This window comes from Magnolia sinica, chromosome 9, assembly GCF_029962835.1.
Source record: "Magnolia sinica isolate HGM2019 chromosome 9, MsV1, whole genome shotgun sequence".
In the NCBI taxonomy this organism is placed as follows: Eukaryota; Viridiplantae; Streptophyta; class Magnoliopsida; order Magnoliales; family Magnoliaceae; genus Magnolia; species Magnolia sinica.
In genome coordinates, this window is record NC_080581.1 from 81,570,379 (window position 1) to 81,594,162 (window position 23,784).

The window sequence follows — 23,784 nt, forward strand, 5'->3', positions numbered from 1 at the left end:
TACGGAAAATAGTGGGGAGAGTGATTCCCACCATTGAAACTATCCTAAGCCCACCATAATGTTTATTTGAAATCCTACATGTTCAAAAGTTAAAAAAGACAGGAACTTAGAGAAAACACAAATATCAGGTTGATCTAAAACTTCCGTGGCTTTTAGAAGTTTTTAAGGGTGGGCGTCACATTCCCCACTGTTTTCTGTGCTGGGCCCACTGGAGCTTTGGATTTAACTCATTCTTTGGATATTGCCCTAAAATGATCTATACAAATGGATGGAAAGTGTGGATACAAAACATACAACATGGTGGGGCCAATGGAACTTGGTGACGTCACTTCCGTAGTTGTCTGGCTACTCAACCTGTCAGTAGCTAATCTGCGACCATGGAAAGACTTTTATCCATCGATAAGTTGGACCCACCTTTCTTCATTAATGTTGCTAGAGTACATTGAACGACGACGCTATACTGCTACTAGATATGCGTAAGTTTTAATCTTTCCATGTTCTGATCAATGTGTCCACAGTAATAATTGTGTAGCATCCAAACTATGAATCCAATAAGGCCCATCATGAAGTTGAGATGCACCAAAAATCATGCTGATCGAAAAATCACATGGCCCACACCATATGAAACAGTGTGAAAGCATGCACAAGCCTCCAAATTCAATTAACTTGGCTCACCTGTATTTTAATTAGATTTATTTTTGGAGCATCCAATATACCATGAGGCCTATCATTATAAATGGTTCGGATCATTGAAAAGACCATGAACCAAGCGCTTAAGCCTCAACATATCTTATTGCAACACATGGTGATGTACGCAAGCAAACCTTTCGTGCTGATCCTTTCAAGCACTGTTTTTTCTCATCCCTGATAGTAGAGCATGCATGACTTAAAACTATACATGTATGTGAGTCGGTGTGAGTCCCTAACTGTGGGGTCCACTATGATGTTTGTTCCTTACATCCACATTGTCCATCCATTTTGACAGCTCATTCAAGGCATGAACCAAAAAATAAAGCAAATCAAAATCTTAGGAGGATTGACAAATATCAACTTGATCCAATACTTTTGTGGCCCACAAGAAGTTTTTAATGGTCAATCACCATTGTTTCATGTGATGCAGTCTTCTTGAATTTTAGATCTGTATCATTTTGGCTCTCGTACCCTGAAATGAGCTAGCAAAACTGCAACTATTTCATATGGTGTGGTTCATCTGAATTTTGGATCAATATTATTTTTGGGTTCATGCACTAAAAATGAGCTAGCAAAATGGATGAACAGCATGGATATACAATCAATGCATCAAGGTGGGCTCGATGGTCAGGGTCACACCATATTCTTTGAGGTTGGTGCCACACCTAATCTACTCCCCATTGGGATCATCCACTCTATGTGTCCAATAGATAACTGGACTGGATAAATGCTATATTCATTTCACTAAAGCACTGCTTTTCCATTTTACAGATGGTCTTGCCTAAATTGCAGTCGGAACTCAAGTCTCAATTGCCAAATACTAGAGCGTAGGATTAAATCCAGACTTCAATATAAACCAGCTTAAACGTTGCTCAAACCGGTTAAGTTTTTTCTCTTGTCACTTGGGATTTAGAACTGTCCATCGGAGCCCACAGGCTGAGCGGTCCAATGATCAGAACGGTCCATGTTGTAGATTCCATTCTATTAAGACCATCATAATAAAATTACATTGAAAGGATTATTACAACCATCACTGTCTATAGATGAACTTTGAGGTGTGGATAGAGAATTTTCAATGGCTTTTATTCAATCCTAAAAATCAAATAATATTATTTGTTCTACTACCAAAAGCTTTGTCAGGTGCACTGGGGTGTTTATTTCACATCTACACCGTCCGCCAGTTTTACTGGATCATGGTAGGGCATGATCCAAAACTTTTTAAAAAATTTTAAGAAAAATTTGTTGAAGGTATCATTGTGTACGAATACAAATGAATGTGTATGGATTTAAATTTAGAACACTAAAAGTCAGTTTGAATGGGGTTATGATAAAATCCATGACTCAAAGATTAGGATGATTACGAGGTCATAGCTTTTAGATGGAAGTAGAGAGAACATTGGTTCAGATCACTTCTAAGATGCGAACAAAGGTAAAATTCCATCTCAAATGGGGGCACCATATCCTAACAAAACCCATGTGAGAAATCTGGTTAAGATTTATAAGTAATCATAATAATAATCTTTAAATATTAAAAATTGATCCATTTTATTAATTTCTTTGAACAGTTTATCTCAACTATTGATTTAATCCCATGGTTGCTATTTGGCCACTAAGGCCTGAACATAAGACAGGTGTTAGAAAATGAATGTTTGGTGTGAAAATAAGACTTGAAAGTTCCCCCCTCCTACAGGCATGCTACATGGAAAGAGAAGCAAAGGAATCAATAAGCGTGTCACGACCGAGCATTCTATCAATTTAGTTATGCATGCATGCCACATATTGTGGGAGGCTTTGCAGATAGTGATCATGGAAAGACCTTCGTCCATCAAAATATTCAGCCCCACCTTTCTTCAGTAATGTTGCTAGAATAAATTGCCGGGCCTATTGCTACTGGATATGCATAGGTTTGTCTGTTCAACCTGGACGCGGATTAGCTACTTACAGGTTGCTGGAGTGCCGTCACCAAGTTCTATGGGTCCCACCATGATGTATTGTTTATATCCACACCGTCCATCCATTTGGAGAGATCATTTTAGTGCATGAGCCAAAGAATGAGTAAGATCTAAAGCTCGAGTGGACCCCACCACAGAAAAAATTGGAGAGAATGACGTCCACTATTAAAAACTTATAAGGGCCACAAAAGTTTTCGATCAAGCTGAAATTTATTTTTTTTCCCTACTTTTATGTCTTTTCTAACTTATGAATAGGTTGGATCTCAGAGAAACATAATAGTAGACCTTAGGAAGGTTTCAACAGTGTCTGTCACTCTCGCCATTGTTTTCTGTGGTGTGGGACGCGCCAGATTTGGATCTTAGTCATTCTTTACATCATTCTTTAAAATGATCTCTCCAAATGTATGGACGGTGTGGATACAAGACATACGTCATGGTGGATCCTACGGAATTTGGTGACTGTAACTTCAGTAGCAAGTCTCGCTGCTGAACCGGTCAGTACCTAATCCACGTCGTTTCAACCTGGCTTCGTCTTTCAATGGTCTGATGAATGGGTCTTACCTTGGATGAAAACGTGAAAGCTTTACAAGGTATGAAAGGGTAAAGGAGCGAACGAGTCTATGTTACTAGTAAAAATATGGCTAGGGGTATATTTTTGTGTCCAAGGTATAATAGTAGTGTTGCATCCAAACTGTGAATCTAATGAGGCCGATCATGAAGATGGGACACACTAAAAATCATGTTGATCAAAAACTCATATGCGCCACACCATATGAAACAGTGTGAAAGCTTCAGTAGATTCTCGGGTCCATTGAGGTCGGTGGATCCCTAACCATGGGTTTCATCACCATGTATGTTCCTTATATCCACGCCGTCCATCCATTATGATAGTTCATTTTAGGGCATGATTAAAATTTTTTATTTTTTATTTTTTTTAAATGATCCAATTCTTAGGTGGGCGACATCATAGGAAACCGTGATTGAATACCAACCACTAATGTTGCCTTTCCATGGTCATCATCCAAACAACTTTCTATACTAACGTGATTGAGTAGTATTTTATTTGCGGATTATCATGTCATTATCATATTATATAATTAATTCATAGGTCCCCGACAACAACAATGTGATCAAGGGTTTGGCAATTCCAATCCTTGTCCAAACAGCATTCCCTACCTGGAGTGGCTTCAGTTGATTCCAGAGTCCAATGAAGTCGGTGGGTCCCTAACCATGGGGTCCACTATGATGTATGTTCCTTACATCCACATTATCCATCCATGTTGACAGCTCATTTAAGGCATGATCCAAAAAATAAAGCAAATCAAAATCTTAGGTGGATTAACAAATATTAACTTGATCCAATACTTTTGTGGCCCACAAGAAGTTTTTAATGGTCAATCACCATGGTTTTATGTGGTGCGGTCTTCTTGAATTTTAGATTTGGATCATTTTTGGTCTCCTGCTCTAAAATGAGCTAGCAGAACTGCCACTATTTCATAAGGTCTGGTCCACCTGAATTTTAGATCCACATCATTTTTGGGTTAGCTCATTCACTAAAATGAGCTAGCAAAATGGATGAACGGCATGGATATACAATAAATACATTAAAGTGGGCCCTATGGTCAGAGCCACACTGTTTTCTTTGAGGTTGGGCCCACACCTAATCCACTCCCCGTTGGGATCATCCAATCTGTGTGTCCAATAGATAACTGGTCTGGATAAATGCTCTACTCATTTCACAAAAGCACTGCTTTAATTTTCATTTTACAGATCGTCTTGCCTCAATTGCAGCCGAGGCTCAAGTGTCAATTAATTGCCAAATCAATTGAAGCCAACGCCAAGTGTCAATTGCCAAATACTAGAGCGTAGGATTAAATCCACAATTCAATATAAACCAGCTTCAACGGTTGTTCAAACCGGTTAACAGAAAAAAAAAATTCTTTTTCGTCTCGTCACTTGGGTTTTAGAACTGTCTACCAGAGCCCACAGGCTGAGTGGTCCAATGATCAGAACCGTCCATGTTGTAGATTCCATTCTTTCAAGGCCATTGTAATAAAATTACACTGAAAGGATGATTACAAGACATGTGTATAAAGAATTTTCAATGGCTTGTATTCAATCCTAAAAATCAAATGTTATCATTAATTTGTTCTAGTAATAAAAATTTGGACGGCTTTTATTATTAGACCATCTCAGTATGTAGGTCCAAATGGATGGTAACATACACTACATCCTAAGTGGGTCTACAACCAAAAGCTTTGTAAGGTCCAGTGCGATGTTTATTTCACATCTACACCGTTCACCAGTTTTGCCGGATCATGTTAGGGCATGATCCAAAAAAATTATTAAATTCTTAACAAAAAATTGTTGAAGATAATATTGTGTATGAATACAAATGAATGTGTATGGATTTAAATTCAGAACACTAAAAGGCAAAGCTTTAATGAGTCATGAGAAAATCCAAGACTCAAAGATTAGGATGATTAAGAGGTCATAGGTTTTATATGGAAGTAAAGAGAACATCGGTACAGATCACATCTAAAATACCAACAAAGGTAAAATTCCATCTCAAGTGGGAGCACCATATCCTACCAAACCCATGTGAGACTTCTGGTTAAGATTTATTAATAATCATAATAATAATAGTTAAATATTAAAAATTGATCAGTTTTAGTAACTTTTTTTAACAGTTTATCTCAACTCTGGATTTAATCCTATGGTTGCTATTTGGCCACTAAGGCCTGAACATGAGACAGGCACTAGAAACCGAATGTCTGGTGTGAACATAAGACATGAAAAGTCCCCCCTCCAACGGGCATGCCACGTGGAAAGAGAGGCAAAGGAATCAATAAGCGTGTCATGCACGATGTAGCATTCTATCAATTTAGTCATGCATGTGCCTGTGTAGACAACTTTATTGATGGTGACCATGGAAAGACCTTTAGCCATCAAAATGTCAGACCCCACCTTTCTTCATTAATGTTGGTAGAATAAGTCATGCACGATGTAGCATTCTATCAATCTAGTCATGCATGTGCCAGTGTAGAAAACTTTATTGGCGGTGACCATGGAAAGACCTTCATCTATCAAAATGTCGGACCCCACCTTTCTTCATTAATGTTGGTAGAATAAATTGCCAGGCCTACTGCTATTGGATATGCATAGGTTTTGGTCTTTTTGACCTAACTTCATCTCTCAATGGTCTGATTAATGGTTCTCACCTTGGATGAAAACGTGAAAACTTTACTAAGTATGAAAAAGTGAAAGGACTGAAGGAGCCTATGTTACTAGTAAAAATATGGCTAGAGGTATATTTTTGTGTCCACAGTAATAGTTGTGTAGCATCCAAACTGTGAATCTAACGAGGCCCATCATGAAGATGGGACACACTAAAAATAATACTAATCAAAAACTCGCATGGCTCCACACCATATGAAACAGTGTGAAAGCATGCACAAGCCTCCAATTTCAAGTAATGTGGCCCACCTATATTTTGATTAGATTTCATTTTGGAGCGTCAATATACCATGAGACCCATCATTATAAGTGGTTTAAATTCTTAAAAAGGCCATGATCTGAGCACTAAAGCCTCAACATATCTTATTGCTACACATGGTGATGTACTCTAGCAAACCTTGCATGTAGGTACTCTTTTTCTTCTCCCGGTAGAAGAGCATGTATGACTTCAACTATGCATGTATGTGACTCCGTGCCCTACAAGTTTTTTGAAGAGTCAACATTAGATTAAAGAGATAGGGTCCATGATTTGATAAATGGATGTTATCTTTATATGGTCATCATCACACAACTTTCCACGCTAGTGTGACTGTGGTGCTTGACTTGTTGATTATCAAGGTTATATCATATAATATAAATTCATTGGTCCATAGTAACGATAAAATGGTTGAGGGTTTGGCAAATCTAACACGTCCATCTGGCTTGGGAGCAGCTTCAATAGATTCTGGGGTCCATGAGGTTGGTGGATCCCTGACCATGGTGTCCATCTTGATGCATGTTTCTTATATCCATGTCGTCCATCCATTAATACGATAGTTCACTTCAAGGCATGATTTAAAAAAATAAAATTAGATCTATGGTGGATCACATCATAGGAAACCGTGTTTGAATACCCACCATTAATGTAACGCTCCAAATTTTTACAAAACTCAAGTTCCATAAAATCATCAGAAATTATTTGTTATTATTTATTTATTTATTTGTTTTTTGAATTATTAGTGTTAGCTTGTATGCGTGTGAAACCCACGTAACTTACACAGACTACAATCCAAGAACTGTAAACAAGATGAAATCTTTTATGACGTCCCATTACAGTAATCGAACCATACATTATCAGTCTTAGGACTCAAATTGCAAGATCCATCGTCCACCATGCCCATAACTTGTAGGACTATTCGGCCATAATTCACACTGATTGGACCGTCAAATTTTAAAACCTACTGACTAAATCCGATTAGAATAGCCTAAAAATACCTTGGAAAGATGAGGGAACAATCTTGATCAATATAGGAGCAATTCGGCCATAAAAACCATATAAATCACAATGAACCGCTGAAAGTACACAACATGTAGACCACAAGGAGTCTGACCCACTCCAGAAAATTCCGCTAGGCCAGTGCAGGGTTGGTCCACGCAGTGGACGGTTTGGATCATCCATCTGTCCCTTGTGGACCGTACAAAAAATTTAAAAAAAAAAAAAACAATAAAACAGTTAAGTTATCTAGTCAGCGGGCGCTGAACTAGTCAAACTCGATGAAACGGTGAACTCGGACGCGGATTAGTGAGTGACGACACCCACTACTTGACGTCACGAAGTTCTGAAGGTCACACCATGATGTATGTGTTATATCCACACCGTCCATCCATTTTTAAAGATCATTTTAGGGAATGAGCCAAATAATGAAGCAGCTGGACCCCAACACAGAAAATAGTGGAGAGAGTAACACCCACCGTTGAAACCTTCCTAAGGTCCACCATGATGTTTATTTGAGATCAAACCTGGTAATAAGTTAACACATACATTAAAGAAGCTAAGACACAAATATCAGCTCGAGCGAAAATTTTTGTGGCCCTTATAAATTTTTAATGGTGGGCATCACTCCCTCCACTTTTTTGTGGTGGGGTCCACTCGAGATTTGGATGCGAGTTATTCATTGGATGATGCGTTAAAATGGTCTCTCCAAATGGATAGACGGTGTGGATACAAAACATACATCATAGTGTGACCCACCGAACTTAGTGACGTAACTTTAGTAGCCAGTGTGTATACTCAACCTCTTATTCGGATGTTTGTTAGAAATCCACTCCGTGCATCTGTTTTTTCGGATCATTTCATGATAATAGAAGAAAAATCAGTTAGACCCAAAAAAAATTAGGCTTTTATATGAATGGAAACAGTGTGACCACCGTTGAAATCTTTGGATGGCCACAAAAGTTTCAAATGAAGCTAAGTTTTTTGTTTTTTCACTTCGTACCAGTGGCAATGACCTTATAAACAGTTTGAATGGCATATAAACATTAAGGTGGAGCCCAGGAAGGTTTCAACGGTAGAATACTCTTTCCTTAATTTTCCCTTATGCATGGCAGCCTCGAGTATTGGATCCACCTGGTTTTTGGTTTCTAGGACTAAAACGATCTGTAAAAACAGATAAACGGAGTGGATTTCTCAATCAACCCATCTTCTCTCTTGCACGGCCTGCCTAATTTCCGTGGGTCAAAGCACCAGACACTGACGGTCACAGCTGGGTCCAATTTTTTTTTAAAGAGGAGCACAACCGTGTCAAACACGCTGCACGACTTGCACAGTGGCCATTAAATGTGGGGCCCAACATGCTCTCCAACCACAATAATCTTTAAATTAAAAAAAAAAAAAAAAAAAAAACAATAATCTCAAGAAAATATAAACTGCCTGCTTTACTTACAAGCCGTCTATGATGTTGACTCTCGATTACCAACGCTGTTTGGTTTACACGTGTACAAAAGTAACCGACGGTCAGGAGAAACTGATAATTGTCTCCATCAATATTCATTTCATGGTTCCACGGTTTAGAACCACTGATCTCAGCGGCTTAAGCATGCAACAATAACTAGCGCGCCAAGCACGTGATCCGAGCTATCCATGCAAAGGGAGACGCGTTTTGGCTGGGGACTAGCTGCTGTCAAAGCTCTGTGGGCCCACCATCATGTTTTTGTTTTATCCATTAGGTACCTTCGTTTTTTCAGCTCATTTTAAGAAATGAGCCTGAAAAAATATCGGCTTGATACAAAACTTCAGGGTATTTTCAATACCCATTACTTCGGGTGGTGTGGTCCATTTTTAGGCTCATGCAGTAAAATAATCTTGCAAAGTAAATGAACAGCATGATAAAACACATCTATCATGGTGGGGCTGACAGAGTTTTGTGAGGTATCTAGTAGCCTGTAGGTGCTGTTTTCTAGCAATCCGAGTCCAGTGACCCTATACAAATGTCCATATGACAACGTGGATACTTATTTAAAGTACCATTTTCAGAGATCTGATCACCTACAGGCAACTACACCACTACCAATTTTCAGGTCAGAATACCCAATTTCTGTGATTAAATAAAAAAGGTAATCTTGCTGCTTAAATAAGAAACATCCTATGTAGAGCGGGTCATGGACAGTTTCATGGCCAAGATGGATCAGAAAAGGCCTAGTCGACGACAGAAGTGATCCGGACCATGAGACCTTAAATTAGGTGTATCTCGCAATCCAAAATGAGTTATCAAACATAAAATATATGATTTTAGGTAGAACGGGCTACTTTAGCCACCCAACCCCACTACGCTGGGTTGCGCAAGCCGGATTTGCAAAATACTCTGAAATCGACCATCATTTCCATATTTTATAAATTCTGCCATATTTTAATTCTGTTTTTTACTATAAATAATAAGTTTTAGTTTAATTATAACTCTTCATTCGTTGGGCTTTAGAATAATTAGAAGAACAGCTTGGTGAAGACAAATAGAACATTATTTTTCGCTGAAAACCTTGCGCACTAGTAAACATCAGGATAGTCTATAAATAGGAAGTTGCAAATTCCAGAATGGTTTTGAAATTTCTCTCATTGCTTGGTATCCCTATTTAAAGGGTTCTGAACTCGTTTATTTGATTCATCAATCAAATTACAAATTTATTTATATTTTCTTGGTTTCTTTCTTCATGGATTCGAGAAGTCTATGTGAGGAGTCTGAAAAAGCTCCGTGCATTCGTAGTAGTAGTTATCCTTGAGGAAGATGGTGATCGACCTCATCTGCATCAATTTTCATTATTCTAATGCCTGATACACAAGTGGCATTGTGATGGATGAGAATGATTTGATGGTCAGATGATTTTTGCCTTTCAACTATACCAAAGTGGAAGTGAGAGCAGTTTTAGAAGGGATACTACAAGAAAACTGTCTTTTGCCGGCGACCGCCGGTAAACACCATGAAAACCGCCGCTAAAAGATTTATCGGTAGTCAGAAAACTGCTGGCAAAAGCTCAGTCAGTATAGGTTTTAGCAGCAGTCTATCGTTTGCCGGCGGTTGTGCTGGCCGCCGCCTACTGTAACATTTGCCTGCTTAATCCCAAATAAACACCAGTAAATGTCTACTGAAATGCCGATATGTGCCAGTATTTTTGAGGGCTAATGTTTATATTTGATTTAAAACTATTGTTGTTTTTTTAAATAAAAAAAAATCTATATTTTATACCTGTAGTTTGAATGTCATGCATACATAACAATGGCCCCACACATAGGGCTGTAGGTTAAGCTTAATCTTGAAAGCTTTGTAGTGGATTGTGGGGCCCAAGGTCTGATAATCAAGATTCAGATTGTGTGAATGGGGGGCCCAAGGTCTGATGATCCAAATATTGGATGGTAGATATCTAATATTCAAAGATCTAAACCATCTTATGTTATGGCTTAAGAACACAGAAGAAAAATACATTAGTGAAAACTCAAGAGGGGCCAAATATCAAAGGGTGATTCATCTACAGTGATCCCAATGTATCCCTGAAAACATAACACTGTAAGATGCACTCTGAAATAGCATAATACCAAATGCATTTCATCAGTTCTGTGAGTGGGCCAATCTCGATCTGAGCACTTGATCAGGCCTAAGAAATAAAAAGGCCAGCCGGGCCTATATTGGACAACTACTGAGAAATGGCCTTATTCCATTCCACGGCCGTTCATGTGGCGTAATGCATGCCCATCAACCTACTTCATTTCATGGGTTAAATCACTTACAAGAACACGTTAAATTAAATAATAATAATAATAATAATAATAATAATATAATAACAACTTCACCAAGGCCAGACCCCATCCACCACATTGACATCGCAACACCCACACATCACCTACACCATTGCATTGCCACAGAGGCAAGACCCACCACCTGGTTCTACCAGTGGTTTATCCAACTTCATCATGGTTTTTATGGCCATCAAGCATCTGTATATCCACAAAAAATCATCATAGATATCAGAAAGCATATCAACAAGAAAACCAACCAAAAATTAATGTCAAAAGGTTCAAAATGCAACAGTAAAAAACCATGGTTTTAAGACTCAGATGAGCCTAAAAAATCATGGTCCTGTTTTCCATGACCACCAGAAATCCATTAAGATTTTCCAGTGGATATTAACAAATTAAGGGATTGGAAATAATAGAAATGACATACAAGTAACCAAAATTGAATTGTTCGAAATCATGGGGCCAACAATCCTAAGCTTTGGATAATGGGCATTAGTCTGTTGCATTCAGAACATTGCCATTTTTTCCATTTTAACACCCATTGGATTCACACCATAAGTTGTGCCACTGTTAGTTCAAGAGCAATCAAAGGTGCTTTGTGGGCTTCTGTTGATGAAAGGAACATTCTCTAGTACACATGCTAAAGCGTACAACGTCGACGGAGATATTTCCGCTTCATTCCTGTCCAAAGATGTCAAGAGATTTTATGTGGTATCGTTCAACCCAACAACTACATCATTGTCTCTTTCTGTGTTAGCTGTCCACAAGCGTCTACGATTCAGAGGTTAGGATTCTTTGACGAACCTGATGGCATCTTTACAATGGCATGATACTCTGCTTCTGGAATTCCAAGATGCTTGTTGGAATGTCCCAAGATTAGTCTTTGGGGACTTCCACTCTGGGAAATGTTTGGGGCATAGTCCATCCATAGTGGGAATGTGGATTACTGGACCATGGGTCCAAGTAGACAAAATTGAAAACTTAAGTATATTGTGAAAAGGTGTATCAAACAATTCCTTAAATCTGAAAATACTGATTAGAGCTTTTCTGAATCAGAAAGGTAAAAATCAAAATTCAAACACAAGTGCATAATCCTTACGTTTTCTTTAATACTTTTGTTGTTTGAAGATCACTTTTCTATTGTGAAGGCAAAATCTCAGTTTGTATTTTGTAATGGTATGAACCAAGTAACAAATCAAGAGTCCTCTCATCCATCTATAATACCCAAAAGATTCCTAATGCAACACATATGGCTGGTCACACCAGGAATTTGTAGCACTAGCATCCACTGTGAAACACATTAAAAATTCAACCTATCTGAATAATGAATTATCCAAAATAATAAGCAGCAAAAAGAAAAACCAGCAATCAGTAAATACATACCTGGGCAACCTTGATTGAATTCTGAGTAGCCCCTGGATATATCAAAATGGGATAAAACTGAAATGTTAGTCTGTATAAATAGATATAAAAAATATACAAGACATAACACTCGATCTCATTTTCAAATACTTGTTGAAAATGGAATACGATTACGAAATGATTATGAACAGTTCTCCAAAAAAAGGTTCTCTTCTATAATGTACCAACATCATATTACCTTCACAGCTGATTGACAATTCTCAAAGAAATCAATGATAAAGAACACAGGAAATAAAACGATGCATTCATATTACAAATAGCAATCAAATCATACAATGCAGCCTACATTCACATTTCTAAATAAACAAATTTCAGAATACAATAGATCGCTAGTTGTAAGTATAATAGGAGCAGAGGACGATGATCAAACAGAGCAAGTTAGAGGATCAGACCCAAAACCATCCAAAATTGCTAGCAGGTTCGCTGGAACACAACTCTGAGAATAACCACTACAACCTTGCTCTGACATGGTGACACCAAGCACATTCTAACTCCGATTCTCCATTAAGACTTCATCATCTAGCTCTTGGATCTGAAGAGAAAATGCTTCAGCTAAAAACCTGAATTCAGATTCATCCAAATCCAAAGGAAGCAGCTGGAACCATAAGAAGCTGATCACACTCCAAACATTAGCAGGAAAAACTTTCCCATTCCAACCAACATCAGCTAAAACCCGTCCAAACAAAGGAAGCTGCAACCAATACCTGAACCAACTAGCAACAGCAGCCCATATGGAGCGGTTGCATTGATTTACATTTAAACACAAAACACTTAATTAATACACACTCCTCGATTTCAAACTTCAAAGGATATTAAATAGACAAGAATGACAACCATCCATATTCAACATATGCATGTGATCTACCATATGAGTGGACCGGCCTGTCTTTTAGGCCACGAGCTCGTATCACAATGCACACCATCAGATAACATATCCTGCGATGCACCATATGCTATGAGGCATGATAGATTCAAACAGATCCCACACAACTGCATAGGAGCTTGTTTTGCCAAGGCCACAACTTAGGATCAACAGCATGTGTTGCCCCATGGAGGCTAACATGTAGTGAGGTTCAAAAATCAAAACCATCCTTCCAATTTTGAGGAGACTCTGGTCCAATGATCACACTATAACAGGATCTAGACCATTGTTTGGTGGAGTTGAATGAAAATTTCTTTTCAATGGTCCATGTTAAGCCAGATATGATGATCACAATCATCATTTCATGGAATTTTCTTACTGTAGCACATCTATGAAAGCACCTGGAGGGTGGACAGTTTCGACCATCAGTGCATGTGGGCCCCACCAGGGTGACACATGCTGGCTATCCAATGGCCTGAAATGGGCAAAACAAATTCTGTGCACATAAGGCTTTTTGGAGAGAAGGATGAATCAACACTTTATCCAGGAAAAAAAAGCTAAGGTGTTGCTCTAGATTAACTTCCAATAGTGTTTTGGTTCTGAAAACCTTATTATTAGCTAAGGGCACTTCTAGACTAGATGCATATTCAGAATTTGTTTCAAAGGACAAGATGAGATCTTTCTCAAAATAAGTAAGAAAGAAATCTTTCAATTAATAAAATCTTTCTCAAAAAAAAAAAAAAAAGGAAAGAAAGAACAGAATGAAAGTAAAAGGTTCAACCAGGTTTGAGCTGAACTTTCTACCCTTTTACTGACATAATGGTAGTAGGGGAAGGTTGTATGCTCTTTCTGTCATTCCCTTTGTGTGTTTGTAGATGGTCTGGCCTATGGGATTACCCGCAGTTGAAGATCTGGGCAATTCTCTGCTCCTTGCTGCCACTGTCATAATGGTAGTAGGGGCAAAGCTGTCTGCTCTGCCTTGTGTTCAAAGGTGATTTTTATCATGTCAGCTAGTTAATATCTCAATATGCACTTGTGTGTCATGAATATGTGTGTGTGTGTGTGTGTGTGTGTGTAACGAAAGTTTCATGTTTCATAATCAGCAGTCTTTTTTCTTTTTTCTTTTTTTACTTTGCTAAGAGACTCAAAGATGATCTACATGAATGAAGATCACTATTTAAGAGAACAATAGTCTCTTATGAATATCGGTCAATGCCTAACAAAGTAAAAGAAAAAGTAAAAACCAAAAGAAAGAAAGAAAGGAACGATTAAAAATTCTGCTAGGCTGAATCTTCTAGATCAGAAGACATTTACAGGCTTAAATCAGCATTCAAACACAACCTGTAAATCATTTCAATTAGCCCCATTTACAGGCATCCTGAGAATGAAAGGTTATATAATGGATAAAAAATTAACAGATTGAGACATGAGGAAAAGCAGGAGGGAAAAAAAAAAAAAAAAAACAAACAAACAAAATGGTACCTTAAATAACTTTCAGAAAACCATATGATATCTTCAGCTCACAGATAAGTTTAGAGTCCTCAAGCCCTGAGTTCCTACCAGTGTGGACTACAGTGCAGCAATCTAGACCATTGATCATATGAATGGACCATGCCCAAACAGTCGCCTAGATTGGATGACACCAGCAAACCATTAAATGCCACTTTCCATCGCTAAAGAAAACAAAAAAAGCTACTGATTTCAGGCTTTTTCATACATTTCTAAACCAAACATAGTTGTAGAAACACAGTTGCAAAAATCCACTATGCACCTCCTATTTCTTCTTTGAAAACATTGGAGCTTATAACCAAGAGCTTGTAAGGATCCCATACATTCACCCAAGGGAACTTTGGAAAGCTGCCTGCATAAAAATTTCTTCAAGTTTCTTATAACAAAAACAGAGAAATGAGAAGAAATTTACAAGCACCCACCTTTTCTTTAAGTTTTTTGAGCCACAATGACTGTAAACTTTGGCGGCCAGCTCTCATCAAGGAATTTACAGTCCTACAATGATAAAAGATAAAGGGAGCTCCACAAGCAGACCTACAGAGGAGAAAAGTAGTGTAAAGAAATTGTTTTTCACATAGCCCATGTACATATCGTGAAGTGCAATAAGGTTTCATGTATTTAACTATGGAGTTAATGTGCACCACAGTCCACTCAGACCATTATTAATGGAAGATAACCAGCAAACAAAGAGACTATGAATTCAAAGTTCCAGTCTCTGGATCATTGATATGTTGTGCTTTGGCCCATTCCTTGATCTGTATGCAAAAATCAAATGTAAATCACAAACATCTATGCACATCAGATTTTGGACTTGATTTGACCAAGAAGATAACTGATTGAGATATCCACAACAGATCATAGTATTAGAACCGCTATGCCAATTAGTATTAGAACCACCACACTAGTTAATATTAAACCGAATCCTTTCATCAAGTCCAAGACTTCAAATAGTGGTTCTGTGGAGCTCATTCACATCCTGAGGAAACGTTAGTCAGGAAGGATCTTACTTACCAATGGTTCTGTGGAGCTCCTGTCGTTCGGGCCCGGATTCCTGCATATGTTGTACCATTTACGGATCTCCCAAGAACTTCCTGCAAAAGGAAAACTCATTGAATTTCTATTGATCCCCCCAAGATAGATTTTGGGTTGGAAACTCCAAGATTTTGTATGAAAAAGAATAGAAAATAATCAAAATAGGAATAAAAAAGGAAATGGCAACAAACACTAACAAACAGGAAATCACAATTCGTTAGCAACATATTTAGTCAAGAATCGGCAGGCGACTCTAGTGGCTGAAGTTTAAACATGCTAAACCTGGTAATCTTGACTGTTTAGCTTTTTTCATGGGCGACGATCCTTTATTGAATAGGAAAATATAAAAGACAACATGCTTTGGTACCCTAGCCAACTACATACGAGGCTCCAAGAGCAAAGAAAACAACATAGAAACCCCAATTTGAGATAAAACGGTAACAAACAGGACTCTAATTCCTGAATGAGACCACAGCCCTGAAAGGCTGAAACTGAACTCATCCGACACATGGCCCACAGGCATTTAGAGGCACAGGAAGATTTCTCCCAATTATGCATGATCATCCCCCTTGAGAATCCTCTAAAGTGCTGGATGGCTGTCGCCCAAACTAGGCCTCCATTGATTCTGCTAAGGATGCCACAGACTGGGAACTGTTTCCCCTTGAAAATTTCTCTTATTTTTCTCATTCCATATGCCCCAAATGACAGCATAGAAGACTCCATGCCACAGACATCTTCCAATGGGGCTCCCCATGCACTTGCTGACCAGCTCTGAAATAGACACGGGACAGCTCTGAAAGAAACGAAAAGCTCGATAAATACAATACCCGCTTGCAGATTGTAGTAAATGAAACATGTGGAGAAGATAACAAAAAAGAACTTAGAATTACTTAAAGATGGAAAAAAAAAAAAAAAAAAAAAAGTGGATGTTTGCTAGGTCACGTGTACATCTTCACATGCAGATGAGGATGTGGAACATACGAAAATCAGTTGGCCCCACTGTAGATAACCTGGCCCAAAAACTAGGCTGGTTATCTAAATTGTGAAACTGGAAGATCCAAAACAATCAAAATCTGGGAAGATAAATTAGCAAAAGAGTAACTACAGAATGAATCAAGAATCAAAAGCAGCATACAAGACATCACTAAACAAAACCCAACTAAGAATCTCAACAAAACACACCAAAAATAAAAACCAATTGCAGATTCAAGACGACACTATAAGAATCCAAAAGATTCTTTCGTTCTTTCTTTCTTTCTTCTTCTTCTTCTTCTTCTTTTTTTTTTTTTGAAAAGTAACATAGAAAATTTATTAAAACAAGCAAAAGATACAACCACAGAGAAGCACACAGCAAAGAGAAGGATGGTGAGGGGCCATCCCTCAACCTCACTGTACCTAGAATTTACAACGCATTTACCTAGTCCTGTGAAAGATCTACCCTATCATCACCCATAAAGAGGTTCGGTGCCAACGCCCAAGAAATGACTCTCCTTTGGCCCTAAGAAAAACAGTGTCCTTTTTATCAGATCTGTTATTGAAAGTCCTAAGATTTTGTTCCTTCCAAATCGACAACACAACGGCCCACATGGTGGGCCGCCAAAGAAGTTTCCTTCTCTTACCAATTGAGAGCCACAAGAACCAACTCATATTGCTGAATAAAACTCACAATGAATGAGGAGATACTCCAAACTATTTATGACCAAAAAAATATACACAATAGAATCAAAATTCACCAAGGAGAATCCATGCCAAATGCCGCAAAACCAAAACCCATCAAGGCAATTGATCATAACGAGGTGGAATTAATCAAATACAATATGCAGGAACAATGGCACGAAAACTTCGAAAACCAAAACCTTTATCCAGAATCAACAAAAAATAAATAAAAAATCATGTGAATTGAATTGCAGCAAATATTTAGTTTAATCAAGAAGAAATGAGAAAAACTAATGATGTTTTCTAGTATTTATAAGGGGAAAGAGGCCCTCGTCTTGCAGTCATGTTTCATTTGAGTCCAACTTGAGAGGAACAGGACTGCAATTTGGAGCTCAACCCTCGATAGGAAGGCCAACTACAATCTATTTGTCTCCACTTTATTACACAACAGAATTGCAATCCAATTTAAAATTGCATCCAAACGCACCCTAAAGAACCAAAAACAACATGTAATGCATAATCTTCACCAAATGCTCAAAACCAAAACCTACTACACATAGAATCTACAGGCAACACTGCAACCATTTAAAAATAATCTCATGCAAAATCTTGCCTACTGCTCTGAAAATAGGTTTTGGTTTTGCGGCGTTTGACAATGGAGGAGTAACAACAGAATGGTTCCATGTACTGTAAGAATTTTATGCGTCTTTCAGAACTGAAAAGGAACAAGTAATAATGTAGGAGACATGAATATAGTCAAACCATCCGTTTTCTGTCAACATTCATCTGTTTCACAGTGCTGATTTTAAGGCCCATTTGGATGTCCAGAGAAACAATCAAAGGAAGGACGAATTTCATAAATAATGACAAAAAAGAGGGTTAATTCTGTTTTTCATTCAATTTGTGGTCGAAAAAGTTCTGCTGGTTTCAATTTTTTTCTGGAACAGATAAACATCCTTGTTGCAATGGATGTCCAACCAGCTATCAATTTTGCAGATGGGCAGCCTAATGCAGTCTTTGTAGTCATTGGAATTCCAAGTTCATAAAAAAGGATGTGCCCTTGGACAGTTAAGAAAATGACATATATTAGGATGATAACTTGTATCATTATGAACCACAGAAACAGAATAATTAAATATTTGAAACAGATGAGATAAAAAGAAACATGTTATCAAATTTATCATCATCATCATTATCCTCTTAAGCATTATCCCAGGCTCACAGCTAATTGGGGTCAGCCAAATGAATCCTGTTCCGCCCCATTCCACTCTATCAAGGGCCATAACTTTAGTTGGACCATAGGTCACCAAGTCTTTTCTTACTACCTCTACCCACATCCTTTTTGGGCCCTAAGTATTTGAAACAGAATGACTAAATATTTGAAACAAATGATAATCTTTGGCAAGCAGGATATAATTTATCTGAGTAAAAAAAAAAAACATGTTATCGAAGTGATGCTACATGCACAAGATTATTTCATTGCATATTTAAATTACTGGAACTAGCCATTTAGCACCTAAAGATATATCTCTATATGGCACAAAAAAAACAAGCTAGACAAGACATTTTCTGCACGTTAGAACTTGCTAAGGTAAAACATTGTGAAAAGGAAAGCAAGTTACAAATCCAAGCTACAGTAAATATCGATGAATGGATTCGAACCTTGAAATAGATATCAAGTGCTCTATACAGCCCATCATCAAAGGGCCTTGAAGATTCTGGAAGGGCCTTTGCTAGAGATCACATCTTTTCAGGTTTCAGGTTTACATTTGGCATGGATTCTCTGAAAATGGGCAACACCCATGCAAAAGCCCGTAGGAACCCCTGCAAGAGCCAATGAACCCACATCCACAATCGTCAGAAAATGCTAACAATCAAAATCCACATGCAGAATCAACACAAAAACACTCCAATTACAATACAGAATCAACACAAAAACACTCCACATTTACAGCCCCTGCTCATGGGCTTGTGCAGGCCCTTCTTTACCTGCAACCCATTTATAAAATCGGCAATTTCACTTGCAGATGTAAATAAAGAAAAAGAAGAGTAAGGGCCTGTTTGGATGCCTGTAACTTTTCTAAAATGTAACAAAGTTACAGGTGACTTTGTTACAGTTGGTGTTTGGGGGAGGAAAGTCACAGGTAACTTTCTCTCAACCTGTGACTTTCTTACAGGAGAAAGAGGCGAAAATCTTACAGGCGCTTGAGTCGTTTTTCAAGTTACCTGTATCTTTGATACAGGTAACGGTTGAAATTTTTGAGATGAAAATCGTTGGGAAGAATCGCACCTGCATTTCCCTCTCTCAAGTCTCCTTCTCCCTCTCTCAGTCTACTTCTCCCTGCATTTCTCTCTTTCTATTGCGTTTTCCTTTTCTGTTTTTCTTTTTTTTTCTTCTGCGTTGACGGACACAGCTTGGTGAGGTGGCGTGGATAATGCAGATGATCTGTGGGGCCCACCATATTGTATTTATTTTATCCATGCCGTCCATCCATTCTTTTGGATCGTTGTAGGGCTTGATTCAAAAAACGAGGGATATATAAATCTCAGGTAGACCATACTACCGAAAACAATAATGATTGAAAGTCCACCATTAAAAAACTACTAGGGCCCACTGTAATGTTCGTTTCACATCCAAGCTGTTGATTAGGTCATAAAGACCTGGATGAAGGGAACAAAACAAATATCAGTTTGATCGAAAACATTGGTGGCCCCCCAAAATTTTTTAATGGTAGGTGTTCAATCAACATTGTTTCCAGTGATGTGATCCACCCTAAATTTTGATGTACCTTATTTTCTGGCTGATGACTTAAAATGATCTAGAATAATGGATAGATGGTGTGGATGAAACAAATACATCATAGTGGGCCCACATAATATGTTACCAGCCTTCATAGCTTACTTAAAACCGTAGAAGGCCAGAGCAATTATCAGGTCTCCTGAATTTGTATTTTGATCCATTTTATAAAGTGATAGCATCATTTAAAGATCTTGGATTCAATTTCTTGGGTTGATTTATTATCTTCTTTTGTTTCAATCACTTCTGTTGTTTTTTTGTTTCTTTGGTATTGCTGTTGATCCAAAGATATGGGTTTCTTGATATGGTTGTAATGAATTTCTTTTTCATGTTTTTCTTTTCTTTTTCTTTTTAAAAATGAGGATCTATTTTTCAGTTTCCATTTGTTGGTTCTGATGGTTTAAGATTGATGTTCTTGTTTCTTTCCATTTAATGAGTAAGGAATGATAGGATCTCTTGATTTGGTGGTGATCAGACAGTTGATCTGATGAGAGAATGTCCAAAGATCTATTTCATTAGAAGATCTTGACCATTTGATCTTTGGCCTTCATCAATTAAATGAGGATTGCTGCCTTTTGTTTTGTGTTAATCATCAATTCATGAGCAGCTAGTCTAAAGGTCAGGATTTTCCAATCTAGAAAATATTGGGTTATCCAGTGTGTGCCCATCAGATCAACGGTCTAGATCTTCCACTTACTGTCCTGCATACCGTATATTAGTGCAAGTACCTCAATTTTTGACCTTTATGTGCCTTTTATGTGGGCCACATTACTAGCATTTTGAAAACATGGGCCCACTTTTATGGCCCACCTGTTGATTAGTTTAGCCTAAGCATCAACCAAACTATTCATTTACATGGGCTTCATAAAATGGAATAATTTTGAATGAGTAAAGAAATCACTCACTTTTCCAAGTTCATTGAGATAGCGAGAGAGAGAAAATGCTAAGGCTTTGAAAATGGGATGATTGAGAGAGAGAGAGGGAGAATCAGTTTTGGGCGGATATAGAGAGAGAGAGAGGAAGAGAGATGGCCGTATATTGATTTGGGTGCGCGGCTTTCTTTTGAGAGCGCGCCCAATTATTTTCTGCGTGGTTGGGTACTACGTGGGGCCCACAATGATGTATATGGTTTATCCATTTTGTCCATTAATTTTTATAAATATATTTAAAGAATCATCCCAAAAATTAATTATATTGAAGGCCCAAATGGACCACACCGGAGAAATCATGTGTGATTTAATCTCTACTCTTTCCTACTATGTGGTCCACAATGATGCATATGGTTTATCCATTCTGTCCATTAATTTTTATAAATATATTTAAAGAATCATCCCAAAAATTAATTATATTGAAGGCCCAAATGGACTACACCGGAGAAATCATGTGTGATTTAATCTCTACTCTTTCCTACTATGTGGTCCACTTGAGCCTTCGATATACCTCATTTTTTAGGATGATACACTAAAATTATATTTCAAAACAGATGGACAGATTAGATAGAACACATATATTGTGGTGGGCCTCAAAAAGTCCCTTATAGGACCGTCAATTTCTAGTGGTGTAGCAACTTTTTGCTACGGATTTAATCCTCAGTAATATAGATACGGTTTATATCTATAAAAAAACCTACAGTGTCTGTATACTTTGCGCTTTTTTTTTTTTTTTTGTGGTGATAGTGATCTGATTGGCCCCACCATGGATGGGGGATGGGCCAAGATATCTCAAGTTTGAAATAAATCTTTGGCATATTGTCCAATATGTGAGATTTCTAGGGCATCTTCTGTTAGAAAAGTAAGTGTTTTTTTTTTTATACAACGGAGGATAGAAGAAAACTATAACGAAATGATCAGATCCATCAGGTTCAAGGCTCGACTAGAATAGTCAATTTCTCAAGACAGATTTGTTGCCATTTTTCTGGAAATTCCAGCAAGTGCAAATGAAAGAAATCTGCAAATTGTCTTCAGGATACAATGAACTCTCAATCTGATTTTCAACACGAAAATTTGCACATTTAAGTGTTGAACAGATCTCTAATTTTGACACTGATATGCCTTAAGACGTTCAGAAAATATTTAGCAAGAGATTAGATCGAGAGTAATTGCACAGAAGATGATATAATATCAAGGATTAAGAGTATCTTCTTCTGGATTATAGTATCCACGATTTATATCAATTGAAAGGTTATGAATTTCTTCCTAAAGAGGCGCTAAAGTGCCTCTTCATGAAATCCATACCCATTCACAGCAAATAATTGCCTTTTCATGAAAGGACATGACTCTTTGTCCTACGGCAGTTATTTTCGTACTCATTTAGACAGGAGCAGTTATCCAACAGGAAAAACTGAATCCACATAAGCGACACATAACATAGGTGCCACATGTACAATCATGTCTCAATTACTCTCAATTAATAAAAAGGTAATAAAACATCAGGGTACCATGGCCCAAAAAATTTAAATTGAGTGCCAAAAAGACTAAGGCTCTCTTAGCTCCTTGCGACAATGCGCACGTGCGAAGTGCTAAGTGTGTCTAATAAAGCGCCCAAGCAGCCCTATAGCCCACGCCGCGCGCGCACGTGCGAGGACGGTGCGAACCCTGGTTGCATAAGCAAAAACCCATTCTCTTACCGATTGACTATACACACTATTTATGGAAAGTTTAAATAATTAATATATTTATTTACTTTCTAAAAATAACTTTTATTTTTGAAATTTATTTTTTTATTCTAAAAAACACAACAATCCCCCACAATTTCAAAAACAAAATCAGATTCTGGAACGAATAGCATATCAGTATAAATAGATACATAAGTAAAGGTATCTTTTGGATTTGAACTTTTACTTTAGTGTATACGTATCAAAGTTATGTTAGGTACTTAGTAACCCATTAGTCTTGAACTAAGGACCTTATATGACTCACCGGACAGATAATACATATCTATTCATATATAACTGGAGATCTAAAAGTTCGCACATTTCTGGCCTTGTGCGTATCCTTATTTCATGAGTATTCTAGAGACGATCCCAATCTCTTCAAAAGCGGCCTCACTTCTCTACCCATATAGGTAGATCTATTAAAGATGATTCTGCTTCATCTCAGCAAAGTCTGCTTATAGATCTATTAAGAGTTAGTACTCAGCCTCTTATGAAATGCAGAAACCAAACACTAGACTTTTAAGAATGCGACTCAAATTTTCTTTTTCTAGTGTATATTTCAGTCACATACTTGACTTGTTTGTCCCTTTGAACCTAGCCTTTATTTCAAAACATAGGCAGGGTTGACATCAAAAGTAAAAATTACATCTTTATGGATCTTAGTCTCATTCCTTTAGTGGTTCTTCTTATTTGATCTCTTGATAAACCTTTTGTCAAGGGATCTACTAAGTTCAAGATGGATTTAACATATTCTACTGTGATTACTCCATCTCTGAGCAATCCTTTAACAAAGTTATGCCTTAGACCTACATTTTTAGACTTACTATTATAAGTCTTACTCATAGCACGACAAAAAGTAGTCTGACTATCACAAAAGATAGAAATGGCAGGAGTAGGTTTTGGCCAATATGGGATTTCCAACAGTAGGTA

The 23,784-nt window shown here is 37.7% G+C and overlaps 1 long non-coding RNA gene across 2 annotated transcripts; it reads right to left on the minus strand.

The window, feature by feature from the left end:
• Positions 1–11,580: 11,580 nt before the first annotated feature.
• LOC131255857 (uncharacterized) lies at positions 11,581–21,211 on the minus strand. 2 transcript variants are annotated; one of them, XR_009176483.1, is made up of 9 exons: positions 21,107–21,211; positions 19,322–19,393; positions 19,067–19,228; positions 16,691–16,758; positions 15,728–15,807; positions 15,139–15,250; positions 14,690–15,068; positions 12,307–12,338; positions 11,581–12,211 (listed from the first exon to the last, which is right to left on the minus strand). It is a non-coding gene; the product is annotated as an uncharacterized LOC131255857 (long non-coding RNA). The 2 variants fall into 2 exon arrangements; XR_009176484.1 differs by lacking the exons at positions 11,581–12,211; positions 12,307–12,338; positions 14,690–15,068; positions 15,139–15,250; positions 15,728–15,807 and adding an exon at positions 15,815–16,541.
• Positions 21,212–23,784: the final 2,573 nt, after the last annotated feature.